At 36.3% G+C, this 14,439-nt stretch overlaps 1 long non-coding RNA gene across 2 annotated transcripts in view; it reads left to right on the top strand.

Moving 5' to 3' along the window:
* Positions 1 to 190: 190 nt before the first annotated feature.
* The window catches only part of LOC119469134, a 477,229-nt gene continuing 462,980 nt past the window's right edge, over positions 191 to 14,439 (top strand). For both annotated transcript variants that reach the window (XR_005197948.1, XR_005197949.1), the window contains exon 1: positions 191 to 259. This is a non-coding gene — a long non-coding RNA (uncharacterized LOC119469134). The remainder of the gene's footprint in view (positions 260 to 14,439) is intronic.

Below are 14,439 nucleotides of genomic sequence, written 5' to 3' on the forward strand. Positions count from 1 at the left end.
GGAGGCGGAGGTTGCGGTGAGCCGAGATCGCGCCATTGCACTCCAGCCTGGGCAACAAGAGCGAAACTCCGTCTCAAAAAAAAAAAAAAAAAGAAGACAACAGAAATCATATGAACTCTAAAATTAAAAGAATATTAGAAAGCAAATTTTTCTCTTTTTAGGCTTTTAAAAAATGTCCAAAGGTAAGTGCCATAGGTGAGAAGTGCCCACATATTCTAAAGAGAGGAGCTGGATTCATCACCACAGCTCAAGACAATAGGTGAGAAAACCTGGCATATTCTTAGAAGTGTTTTATGTATCACCTCCAAGCTTGCTGAGAGTTATCCAAAATCATTCCAGGATCCCTAGCTAACCCATCGATTACATACATCCAAACTACATACAAAATAGCTAAAATTTTATTAAAATTTTAAAAAGAGAATAAAATTTATTGAATGAATTTCGTAGGAGCAAAAGGCATTATAATGTTTTTCCTAACTCTGCCATTGGGAACTGGACTTTTCAATTCCTGAAAATAAGAATTGCTTGAGCTGTGTGACATGCCTAAGACACTGTTCATTGGTGTGGAAGGGAGAGCTGACATAGCAGATTGAATATAGTACTGAGGAAAAGGAAAGCTCTTTTCGATTGATCCCCTAGAGCTCCTGCTCAATAATAAACTAGTTAGGTAGTCAATCACATATACATACAAAACTGAACTCAGATTGCTGTTTTCACATTACATTATTATATAAGCATTTTCTTTCACTAAATTTTATTTTTAAAATCAATTCCCTCTTGTAGGACACTGAGTTTTCTTTTTTCCTGTTAAAAATGAATGCATGAACAACTTCATTAATGACAGTTACTCAGCATATCTGGTTATTTCCATTGCATGGTTTTGCAGCCCCAAGGCTGTAGACATTTTTTATCTGGTCACGTGTTGCCAGCCTTCTCTCTGTAGAGGTTACAACGCAGAAAGATCTCATCAGGTTATACTAATTGGAGATTCCATCAGAACTATATAAGAGAGCCACCACAGCATAGAAAGCATTGTGTAACAAGTGACAAAAATAATTCCCCCAAAACTTCTTAGATAATGAGGTTAATTTGTGTGTATATTTATTTGCCATTTGATTTTTCCTCTTCAAACAATTACCTTCTTGGCTTCTTTGCCTATTTTTCTATTGCAATCTCAGTGGAGTTTTCAATAATTTCTTAGAGCTCTTTGTAAAAGAATTATAAACCTGTCTACTATATTTTTAGCAAAACTTATCTCTACTTTGCCGTTTGCTTTTTAAGTGTGTTTGTTTTATATTTCCCCAAGAATTTGACTGTATTTTTTAGACATGAACTTACTACATGTTTAAATCCGTTGTTTAAACATTATACGTTTATTCACTGACTACAGTGGGCCAATAAGGAAGCTAATTCATATTAATCATACAGTTTAATCTTTGTGCATAACCTCTTTTGTAGATATTTTCAATATTAAAAATAAAAAACTTAGATGCTGGTAAGTTTACTGATTTATGCAGTGAAAAGTCTTAAAAGTGGAAATTATACCAACTTCTCATTAGGTGGTGCTCAGTGATTTTTCCACAATACTATCAAGAAATGGTAAATAAGTATTAAAATGCCCTGCTTATTCTACATGAACTAATTCACAATATTTTCACAATTCGCAGAGCTATGTGGTGCTATTATACTCACTTTAAATATTTAAAAAATTTTACTTTGAAGAGGTTAGATTATTTTTCAAGGTAGGGCAGATGTAAAATTTGAAACAAGGTAGTCTGACTGAAGAGACTGGTAACATCTCTATTATGTAAACAAATTAAAAATCAGATAATGATGATCACAAAAGTGAAAATAGTTCTGCAATTTCACAGTAATCTAGCATTTACTAGGTTTGTAAATTATGGTCATTTGATCAAAACTGTGTAACCTACCAAGATGTCTCTAACACTTCAAAGTCACTGTTAATGAGAAAAATAAGCACATTTATGGACAATTTATCTTTTCATTTATTATGAGCAAGATCTATACACACCCTAAATATTTTATTTGGAGAAAAATGTTTGCAAATAGCATCCTGAAGACAATCTTGTCTCACCATTTAAAAACAAGAGAATGACCAAAGTTACATTGAATATTTTAAATTACAAATTTCAAATGGTAAAACAGTTTATCTTGAAACGCAAAAGGATAAAATAAATTATCTTTAAAACATATTGGCAAGCCATTCTTCTATTTACGTCTCATTTAAATATGATTAAAGTGTGTTTATCATTAGCTGGACGAAAGTCATCCTTTGAAAATATTTCTAATGCTATTCTCAGGAAATATAATAAGCTTTGTTTGAAGTGATATTGTGGTCTTTCCAGCCACTTTTGTATTGCCTAACATCTAGTAGGTAAGTGTGTCACAAAACATAGAATCTCACTACATAATTATTTACTCAAGTATGGAAATGTCTTGATATCCACAGAATATAGGAATTGTGAAATTTGTGATGTAACTTCAGGTTGCCTCAAACAATACGGACATTTGGGACCTAAATGACAAAGAGCCGGAAGCATATATTTAATAGCAATGTTATTTTTCTAACATCTTCCTGTTTTTATACTGTCTTTTCTAAACTTTTAGCTATTAAAATCCTTTTGAAAATTGAAATATTTATATTGTCTCCTTTCATTTACTTAGTACCTGCCAATTTCAATGGCTTCAATTTTAATGTTCAAGTCCCTTTTTAAAATGAAATTGAAAATATCTCTCTTGGTTGAGTGTGTGTGTCTAAGAACAAAAGCTTTTAATAGCTTTTATTTCTAGCACTTTTTGAAAGCTAAGTGACATCAAAAATAACCTTTATAATTGGATGTCCAACAGCCATTAAAAAAATAAAACTAGCAAAAGTTAAAAAAAAAAATAAGAGACTGAATGGTCTTGAGAACTGCATTGAACAGTGTACTGCATTGCAGAGAGTGCCATGAATATTGAAGGACCCCCTGAAACAATTAGAGAGGGGAAAGTCTGTGCCCTGGAAAATCATTGCCAGAGTTTTTATCAATCCCAAATGTCTCTTTTTATTACCTACTTCTCTTTCTGTCACAAGCAACATGATGCCAATGAGGAAATAATGACTTTAAAGGGATGGGATGACTTGGAAGTTGGGGGCCTGTGACTTCGCTTAGACTCTATCACTTTTGTCATGATAGAGCAGTCTAAGTCTCACAACTGCTAGGGACAGAAGAACATCTTATTTGGGTGGATCAATATCGTTACATTGTCTTCATATTGCTGACCAGAGGGACTCCAAGCAGAGTGATAAGAAGCAAGTCCTGACACACAAGTTGCCAGTCAGCAGGATGTGAAATTACCTTCACAGATAGCATTTTAAGGGATGACAGGGAAGGGAACAAGTATTTTTGTTTTTTATAATTTTACCATTTGCTAATTATGTATATCTCATGTAATGCTCACTTCTGTCCTTTAAGATATACTATTATATCTCATTCTCATAAGTGAGGAAACAAAGCTTAGAAAGATTAAGTAATTTTGTCAACATATGTTCAATGATTAAGAACAATGCCTTTATTAATTCTCTCATTTATCAATTATATTTATTGAGCACTCATTATAGACAAGTATTGTTCTAGACCAGGAGATGGCAAATGTTTTTGCTGCAACTGGCCAGATAATAAACATTTTAGGCCTGTGGGCCATATGGTCTCTGTCATAATAATTCAGCTCTGCCAAACAGTCATAAGTAATATAAACAGGCATGGCTGTATTCCTATAAAACTTTATTTATAATATCAAGAGGTGGGCTATATTTGTCCACCTCCTGTCCTAGACACTGACAATGCAGTAGTAATGAAATAAAGTGCCTCCTTTAATGAGCTTACATCCACTGTCAGGAGGTAGATGACAAATACATAATATTTTATATCAGGTGATATAAATATATAAAAGAAAAACGTCACAATAAGGGAGTCAATCATGACTCTTCTTTCATGATATGAATTGTACTCCATATTAATTATTATTTCTAAGTGGAAACTAGAGGTTCCTTTATTGATGTGTTTAAATAAAATATTTTTTTCAATTCACATGTCCCTTAGCTATTCTGATATAACCCAAAAATTCAAAATATCTAATAGATGATAGACAGAATTCCTAAGTAATGCATCCAATGAGCATATTTTGGTTCTTAATTCACTTTTACATATTGTGGCTTATGTTTTTATTGAAACTCTTTTCTCTTTTATGTTCTTTGTACTTTTGTATTGGTTCTTCTCCATTCTAGATAGCCCTTCTCAAAATTTCTTTTTTTGGACTCAAAAATATTTTTCTTCTTTTTTTTAAATTATACTTTAAGATCTGGACTTTTAATTTTTTTTTCTTCTTTTTTTAAATTACACTTTAAGATGTGCAGATCTTGCAGGATTATTACATAGCTTTACACATGCCATGGTGGTTTGCTGCCTCCATTCCTGGTTCACCTACATTAGGTATTTCTCCTAATGTTATCCCTCCCCAACCTTTCCACTCCATGCTATCCCTCCCCTAGCCCCCCACCTCCCAACATATCCCAATGTATGTTGTTCCCCTGCCTGTGTCCATGTGTTCTCATTGTTCAACACCCACTTATGAGTGAGAATATGTGGTATTTGATTTTCTGTTCTTGTGTCAGTTTGCTGAGAATGATGGTTTCCAGATTCATCCATGTCCTTGCAAAGGAAATGAACTCATCCTTTTTTATGGCTGCATAGTATTCTATGGTGAATATGTGCCACATTTTCTTTATCTAGTCTATAGTTAATGGGCATTTGGGTTGGTTCCAAGTCTTTGCTGTTGTAAATGGTGCCGCAGTGAACATACATGTGCATGTGTCTTTATAACAGAACCATTTATAATCCTTTGGATATATACCCAGTAATGGGATTACTGGATCAAATGGTATTTGTAGTTCTAGATCCTTGAAGAATCATCACACTGTCATCCACACTGGTTGCACTAATTTACACTCCCACCAACAGTGTAAAAGTGCCCCTATTCTCCACATCCTCTCCAACATCTGTTGTCTCCAGATTTTTTAATGATCACCATTCTTGCTGGTGTGAGATGGTAGCTCAATGTGGTTTGATTTGCATTTCTCTAATGACCAGTGATGCTGAGCATTTTTTCATATGTTTGTTGGTCACATAAATGTCTTCTTTTGAAAAGTGCTTGTTCATATCCTTTGCCCAATTTTTGATGGGGTTGTTTTTTTTCTTATAAATTTGTTTTAGTTCCTTATGGAATTCTGGATATTAGCCCTTTGTCAGATGGGTAGCTTGCAAACATTTTTGCCCATTCTGTTGGTTGCCAGTTCACTCTAATGACTGTTTCTTTTGCTGTGCAGAAGCTCTTAAGTTTAGTTAGATCCCATGTGTCTATTTTGGCTTTTTCTTGCTAGTGCTTTTGGTGTCTTAGTCATCAAGTCCTTGCCTATGCCTATGTCTTAAATGGCATTGCCTAGGTTTTCTTCTAGGGTTTTTATGATGTTAGGTCTTATGTTTAAATCTTTAATCCATCTGGAGATAATTTTTGTATAAAATGTAAGGAATGGGTACGGTTTCAGCTTTCTGCACATGGCTAGCCAGTTTTCCCAACACCATTTATTAAACAGGAAATCCTTTCCCCATTCGTTGTTTTTGGTTTGTCAAAGATCAGGTGGTTGTAGATGTATGGGATTACTTCCAAGGCCTCTGTTCTGTTCCAATGGTCTATATCTCTGTTTTGGTACCAATACCATGCTGTTTTAATTACCTTAGTCTTATAGTATAGTTTGAAGTCAGGTAGCATAATGATTCCAGATTTAAATTTTATTTTATTTTATTTTATTGCTTAGGATTGTCTTGGCTATGTGGTCTCTTTTTTGGTTCCATATGAAGTTTAAGGTGGTTTTTTTCCAGTTCTGTGAAGAAGGTCAGTGGTAGCTTGATGGGGATAGCATTGAATCTATAAATTACTTTGGGCAGTATGGCCATTTTCATGATATTGATTCTTCCTAACCAGGAGCATGGAATGTTTTTCCATATGTTTGTGTCCTCTCTTATTTCCTTGAGCAGTGGTTTGTAGTTCTCCCTGAAGAGGTCCTTCACATTCTTTGTTAGTTGTATTCTTGGGTATTTTATTCTTTTTGTAGCAATTGTGAATATGATTTCACTCATGATTTGGCTCCCTGTTTGTCTCTTATTGCTGTATAGGAATGCTTGTGATTTCTGCACACTGATTTTGTATACTGAGACTTTGTTGAAGTTGCTTATCATCTTAAGGAGGTTTTGAGCTGTGATGATGGGGTCTTCTATATATACAACCATGTTCTGCAAATAAGAGTCAATTGACTTCCTCTCTTCCTAATTGAATATTCTTTACTTCATTTTCTTACCTGATTAATCTGGCTAGAACTTCCAATACTATGTTAAATAGGAATGATGAGAGAGGGCACCCTTGTCTTGTGCCAGTTTTCAAAGGGAATGCTTCCAGTTTTTGCCCATTCAGTATTACATTGGCTCTGGGTTTGTCATAGATAACTTTTATTTTTTTGAGATATGTTTCATCGATACCTAGTTTATTGAGAGTTTTTAGCATAAAGTTCTGTTGAATTTTGTTGATGACCTTCTCTGCATTTATTGAGAAAATCATGTAGTTTTTGTCTTTGGTTCTGTTTATGTGGTGGATTACGTTTATAGATTTGCATATGTTGAACATCCTGAGGATGTTGCCTACTTGATCGTGATGGATAAACTTTTTGATGTGCTGTTGCATTTGGTTTGCCAGTATTTTATTGAAGATTTTTGTATCAATGTTAATCATGTATAGTGACCTGAAATTTTCTTTTTTAGTTGTGCCTCTGTCAGGTTTTGGTATCAGGATGATGTTGGTCTCATATAATGAGTTAGGGAAGATTCCGTCTTTTTGTATTATTTGGAATAGTTTCAGAAGGAATGATACCAGCTCCTCTTTGTACATCTGGTAGAATTAGGCTGTGAACTTGTCTGGACCTGGGCTTATTTTGGTTGGTAGGCTATTAATTGCTGCCTCAACTTCAGACCTTGTTATTAGTCTATTCAGGTACTCAAATTCTTCCTGATTTATGCTTGGGAGGGTGCAAGTGTCCAGGAATTTCTCCACTTCTTCCAGGCTTACTGGTTTATGTGCATAGAATTGTTTGTAGTAATCTCTGATGGTAGTTTGTATTTCTGTGGAATCAGTGCTGATATCCTCCTTTATTATTTTTTATTGCATCTATTTGATTCTTCTCTCTTTTCTTTTATATTAGTCTGGCTAGCAGTCTATCTGTATTGTTGATCTTTTCAAAAAACCAGCTCCTGGATTTATTGATTTTTTTGTGTCTCTATCTCCTTCAGTTCTGCTTTGATCTTAGTTATTTCTTTTCTTCTGCTAGCTTTTGAGTTTGTTAGATCTTGCTCCTCTAGTTCTTTTAATTTTGATGATAGAGTGTCGATTTTAGAGCTTTCCTCACTTCTCATGTGGGTATTTAGTGCTATAAATTTCCCTCTAGAGACTGCTTTAAATGTGTCCCAGAGATTCTGGTATGTTGTGTCCTTGTTCTCATTGGTTTTGAAGAATATCTTTGTTTCTGCCTTCATTTAATTATTTATCCAGTAGTCATTCAGAAGAGGTTGTTTAGTTTCCATGTAGTTATGCGGTTATGTATGAGTTTCTTAGTCCTGAGTTCTAATTTGATTGCACTGTGGTCTGAGAGACTGGTTGTTATGATTTCCATTCTTTTGCATTTGCTAAGGAGTGATTTACTAACAGTGGTCAATTTTAGAGTAAGTGTGATGTGGTGCCGAGAAGAATGTATATTCTGTGGATTTGGGGTGGAGAGTTCTGTAGTTGAATATTAGGTCCTGTTGGTCCAGATCTGAGTTCAAGTCCTGGATATCATTGTTAATTTTCTGTCTAGCTCATCTGTCTAATATTGATAGTTGTGTGTTAAAGTCTCCCACTATTATTGTGTGGTAGTCTAAGTCTCTTTGTAGGTCATTAAAAACTTGCTTTATGTATCTGGGTGCCCCTGTATTGGGTGCATGTATATTTACCATAATTAGCTCTTCTTGTTACATTGATCCCTTTACCATTATGTAATGCCCTTCTTTGTCTCTTTTGATCTTTGTTGGTATAAAGTCCATTTTATCAGAGACTAGTTAGACTTTTAAATTTTTTTCTCTTATCATTTCTTACAGACTAACCTTCAGCACTATTCTCAGCCTATATTTTCTTCCTTCAGGGACTCACTGACTCCCAATGCTTTAACTGCCACAATTATCATCTCTTCTCAAGCCTCCATCTTTGGTACAAATTTATCTCCTGAATTTGGAAATCATATTTTCAGCTCTTATAAAAAATTTCTTTTTCATTCCCCATAGTAGACTAAAACTCAGCAGGCTAAAAGAAATATAGCATTACACTCTATATCTCAATGTTGTTTCTTATTCTGTATTATCTTTCGCAATGAATAGTTCACCAGTCAACTGTCCCTAATGGTTATCTCCTATCTCTTCAGCAAAGTTAAAAGTTAGTTAACTGTAATGATGTAAGACTAATGGTGGTAAAATTTTACATGTTCAACCTTATGTTGTAGAAGAATCATAGAGAACTAGGCATGGTGGTTCATGCCTGTAATACCAGCACTTTGGGAAGCTGAGGTGGGAGGATCACTTGAGGACGAGAGTTTGAGGTTTGAAACCTGACAGGACAACATAGCGAGATCCCATCTCCCAAAAAATTAAAAAACAAAAACAAAAACAAAAAACAGCAAATCATAGTGGTGCACACCTACAGTCCTAGCTACTTGGGAGGCTGAAGTGGGAGAATCACTTGAGCCCAGAAGTTCATGGCTGCAGTGATCTATAATCACACCACTGAACTCCAGCATGGGCAACAGAAAAAAACCGCACAGATCAATCATTTGGCAAAAATAGATTCCTGTCCCAGTTCTATCACACGCTGACTAAATGACCTTCTTAACTTGTGTAACTTCTCTAACCTTTTGTTCTCTTATCTTTATAACTGGGATAATCCCACCTTCTTCAAAATGACAGTAAATGTGAGATGAGACATAGACTGTAATTGTGCTAGCATTGTATAATACTTCTAAGAAATACTACATCCCTCTCATTTCCCCTCCTCTCTCTTTTATAATTTTTTTAACATGATCTCATTTGAGCCTGTAATAAGGCAGACACATATAGGCAGACAGAGATGAATAAAACTAGGTCCTTGGTTTAGTAGCTCACTCTTAAGTGGGCTTGTGCATGTGTGGGTTTGTGTGGAGAGGCTAGCATGTAAACAAATAATTCATTGTAGTGCAATACAAAATTTTATGTGTTCGGTTCAGTTTCCAACTCCCTTCCTTTCAGGGTCTCCTGAGCCTTGTGGTAAGTCAGGGTAGAAGTGGTAACACTTTGCGAGCAAAGTCTTGATTGTGTTCTTTGTAAACTATTATGCATCTGCTTATCAAAATCTGCCACATCAAAAGTAATTAAATCAATAACTGACATCAGACCTGTTTTGACCTTACTTGTGAAGAATTGTCATGGAGTCTTCTGTGACCTTAGACAAATTAACTAAATTCTCTTAATTTTCATAAAAATAATAGTACTTACTAAAAATGACTATGTTAAGAGATTAAATAAAACAGGTTATTTCTTAGTATGGTGAGTAGCACACAGTAAGCACTTGATAGGGTAAAACCATTAATATTATTTATGTGACTTTTAGATTAACAAAATGCATTTCCCTTATTCTCAGCCTTAAATGGAATATTCCTGTAGTTTTTATTTCTCTATTTACATGTTGAATTGATTTGATACTTCTTTGATTGTTCCCATAGGATGAAACTAATGTACTCTTCTCTCTCCCAGTGAAGTAATTTCATCCAAAGCTTTCTACAGGAGTAGTGAGGGGAACGTAGTCAGAAGTACTGAAAGGAAACTGTCTGTCTATGGCCCGTGAGGATGGAAACACTTCAGCTGTTTGTTATGACCCTGTTGTGACTAGATACTTCTTTTTACCCAGTGTAATGTAGATAAAATAACAATGAAAATGGCACCGTTGGGGAGGAAACATGCACCTCTGTAGTTCTCTTCTTTTTGTCCCAGCCAGCCCCTCATTTATTTGGCTAGGTAGGACCATTATGCCCCTTATAATCTCTATGGCTTGTGTTACTTATTTATTATTTTAATTGGCAGTGAAGCCTAGGACAAAGCCTATCTTGGGCAATCAGGCATTGCTATATACAGCACTCAAAAGGCATAGGCTATGGTGCCAAATGGTGAGATGTTTTCATTAATAGCAATAAAATCTCCTGCCACCCCTTATATCTAAATATCTCCCCCAGATGTTTTGCAATCATTGTGTTAATAGACCTCTTCTCAAGTAGTGTGAGCAAACAAACTAGCCATAAGGATGGTAGAGAAGCACTTTAGGGAAATGCCTAAAATGTCTTCATTTAGTTGCACCAACCAATGGGATCTCCCAAAGGAAAATGTGAAATTCTCCAGCTGTTGCTGCTGTATTAGAATTCATCATTGTGTCCTGGACAGCAGAAACAGCTGGAAGGCATGTACTAAGTGGGAAGATTTTTAAAAAGAGAAACAAAAATGGACAGCCCAGAGGAAGAAGGGATTAGTTAAACCAAAAACAAACTATGAATTCCTTTCCCTAGGGTGAGGCCACTTGAGAAAGTGCCTTTCTGCTTCATTCTTTGAAGCAAATGTAGACTAAATCATTGTGTCCATGTGTGAGGAGCAAGGGCCCGAGAGAGAGAATGCATCTTCCAGAAATGGTCCTCATCACTAGATTCATGCTCTCAAACTAAAAGAAGCCTATTCCTGGGAACTGAAGGCAAATAACTAGAGGTATATGATGTGCAAAACATAAGCATACACACACGTCTAGAAAAATTATAACAAGTATTTATACACATTGTAACATTATAAATATATCCAATAACTTAGTCTCCCCTTAAACCAATAAGTCAGGGTTTTTGTTTTTCTTACCTTTTCTACACCTAAAGGAATTGGGGCTCAAGGTAGTCTAACTTTCCCAAGGTCACGTAGCCAATAAACAGGAATTTGGGATTCAAACTCAGCCTGTCTCATTACAAAGCCCAATTCCTTACCTCCCTTGCAGAATCAGTTTTACTCTGCAATAAGTAATTTAAAACATAATTTATTGAAACAATCTGGATGTATCTTGTAGCTGCAAGCGATCATGGTTTTGTCTGTTTTTAAAAAATAGAACTCCAGACAATCTTCTGTTTCAGTGGTAGCTTGCTTTGGCCTTTACTTTCAGACATAGTGTCGGTATTCATCATCTGTACAAGCAGAAATACTTCTAAGGGAATTTTTGAAAAACACTATGCTGAAGAATAGATAAAACAGAATCTAGGCCCATAAAGAATAAATGTATAAAGAGTATAAGGAGTCTGTGGTATACCTGGGGTCTTGAGGACAGTTGATTAGGACTGATTAATACTGACTTTACAGTTAGCCTCCTTGAAAAATGTTTCTAAAAGGAGCGAGGCATACATGGAAGAATAGCTGCATGGTGAAGAAAGTCCCCTGTGCTAACTCATTACACCACTTCCCAATGCCTTCATGTAAAACTCTGGTGAAGCTGGGTTGGAGCATATGACTTAGAATCTAAGATCTAAGTGGGAGTCTGTCCCCTGCTACAGAAAATGACTGGGTCCTATTGTATTTGAGCTTCTGTGTGATTCAGGAGCTCAACACAATAACCAGTATTGAGTTACACATAGAGAAGAAAGGGAGGCCTTGGATCAGCTTATCAACTCGGGCACATAGCAAGCCCAGGAACTGAAGGAGAGCCACAGATAGAGCCACAGGAGAGTGATCAACTTTTTAAGGCATGTGTGACTCCCGGGAAATGCACTGGATTCTAGAATTTGTCAGGTTAGCAATTTTTTCCCCTTCTCTTGGGAACTGAAGGAGCAGAGGCAGCACACAGAGTGAGGCCAGTCTGCATTTATTCCCCACACCTGGTTTCATCTGTTAACCCAGCTCCGTTTAGCAGCCACTCTTGCAATCAATAATTCAGAGAGAGAAATATTTTCCTTAAATGTGGATACTATTAGAGTTTTAGGAAACATCTGCCTCTATTTCCACCAGCTGCAAGTAAGTTCTTATCATTGTCCTGTGTTCCTGTCCTATGACCAGTGAGATAGAAGGTTTAACCAAAGATCTTAGAAGTCCCTTAAATGAGTAAGGACAATAATTAACTTCAAATCCACACTGTAAAATAAGCCAACCTTCATGTTCCTTGATTCTATTTCTACTTCTTAAGTTGTGTCTTGCCATATTCCACTGAGAAACACTCTAATATAAACTACCCCATGTGCTTTCATAAATTCCCCCCAAAACTTCCAAAAATCTATATTTAAATCAATACTTGCCCCTGATGTATTAGGAACCCCAGGTGTGCTTGATTATTCCTCCAGAAGCAGCCTCATTCCAGGCAGCATGGGCCATGTCTTCAGCACTTGCGTCATGGGTTATTTTCCCTTAGAACAGGCCTATCTTCTGAATACGCTAAGGCTGAAAGACTAAAACCACTGGTTTCTCCTAAGTTCATATTTCTGGAGTTTAGTGATTCCACAATCACGTAAGTGTAGAGGAACCCCAGTCCCATGCCAATGAAATTTAGTATGATATATAATTATCGCAGTAATACGCTTTCCCAAGCAAAGGTGATGTTTCTCTCAGTTTCATCTAAATATACTCCTATCTAGCAAAATAAAACATAGAGAATATGAGAAAAAAAGTAGTTATTTTTAGTTTCACTTTATTAAAATGTCATTGAATACATGCTACTCTCCCAAGACCAGGGTGGGCTTTTTGTTTGTTTTTCACACAGGGTCTCACTTTGTCACCCAGGTTGCCAGAGTACAGTGGGGCGATCACAACTCAATGTAGCCTCAACCTACTGAGCTCAAGTGATGCTCACACCTCAACTCCCCACTGAGTAGCTGGCACTAGAAGAATGCACCACCATGCTCAGCTAAGTTTTAAATTTTTTTGTAGCGATGGGGTATTGCTATGTTGCCCAAGCTGAGACCACAGTATTGCCTGATCTTATTCTGAATAGTCATTATGATCACATGGGCTTTTCTCAGTTCAAAAGAGCCTCTTAGCTCCACAGTATTTCTGCAATTGTTCCCAGGTGTGTGCATCCAGAAGTCCAGTAATAAATAAGTTATTGACTGTAATTCCTCCCCAAACCCTTGCATTCTATTAGTTTATGCTTGTTAACTTCCAAGGCTTAGATTAACCTTTATACTTCAATGGTAGCACAAAAATTCCACCATGTCTGCTACACCTGGACCCTAGTTGCCCTATACAATTGTCTTAGATCTAGTTCACAAACATGATAGAAATGGGGTTGGGTGAGATATCTAGAAAAAAAGTAAAACAATCAAACTGGACAATCAATCTGTGAAATCTCCTCTTATTCAGAATAAACCCAAGGCCTATAAGTGTCACACACTGTGGTTTACTGCCTTCCATAGCTGCAGGTGAGGGACCAACCTGCAAGAGGAGATTTGAAACAGAATAGTGAATGGAATGACAAGCTAGGACAATAAAGCTCTTCTAAGAACAAGTGTTTGAAAATCCTGTGACCAGTGCTTCCGTGTGAAGTATGAATTCTCCCCTGGGCATCTAATTTACCTCCACAAGAAGAACAGCTGCCTTTGTCCAAAGTCTCTAAGGAAAACTGCCCTACTTTCCCTTTGTCCCTTTAAACTACCAATTCTGTTCCGCTTTGCTAAATATAGGAGTCTAGTGTCTCAGTGTCATCGGTTTTTCTAAATGCCCCTGAAATCTATATCTATATTTTAGATATATATTTGCCAGCTTCTGTCTACTTCACCTTTATGTACATCAAGGTCACTGTGATGTGTGGAAAGATCTGTTCAAAGTATCTCTACCATTGCTCCAAGCAATGAAACAAATAGTAAGGAAAAATGTGTTTTTCTTGCATATTTAGGACCAAACTGGCTTATGATACAAACTGATATAAGGCCAATAGCTTAAGACAGGCACCTTAGTAGTGGGGGAAAAAAAAGGATGAAAGGTAGCCCCCAAAATACACCTGACTTGGCCTGAGATGCAAGCTCTTGTTCAGTTTATACATCCATCCATCTCTATAGGGATAAACAGAAGACTAGAAAAGATACATGACGATGTGCACTAAATTCAGGGTTTGCTGGGATCTGTTGGTCCAATCAAGAAAAGAAAGAAGAAATAAACTTAGCATGGAGGGCTGGTTACACCTAATAATGAAGATTTCCCAGCAAATGTCCTGGACTTTGAAAATCCACTTTGGAATTTCCTGTATCTCTTCTTTCTCTCTTTTCTTTTT

Source organism: Cebus imitator, unplaced genomic scaffold, assembly GCF_001604975.1.
Source record: "Cebus imitator isolate Cc_AM_T3 unplaced genomic scaffold, Cebus_imitator-1.0 Scaffold578, whole genome shotgun sequence".
In the NCBI taxonomy this organism is placed as follows: Eukaryota; Metazoa; Chordata; class Mammalia; order Primates; family Cebidae; genus Cebus; species Cebus imitator.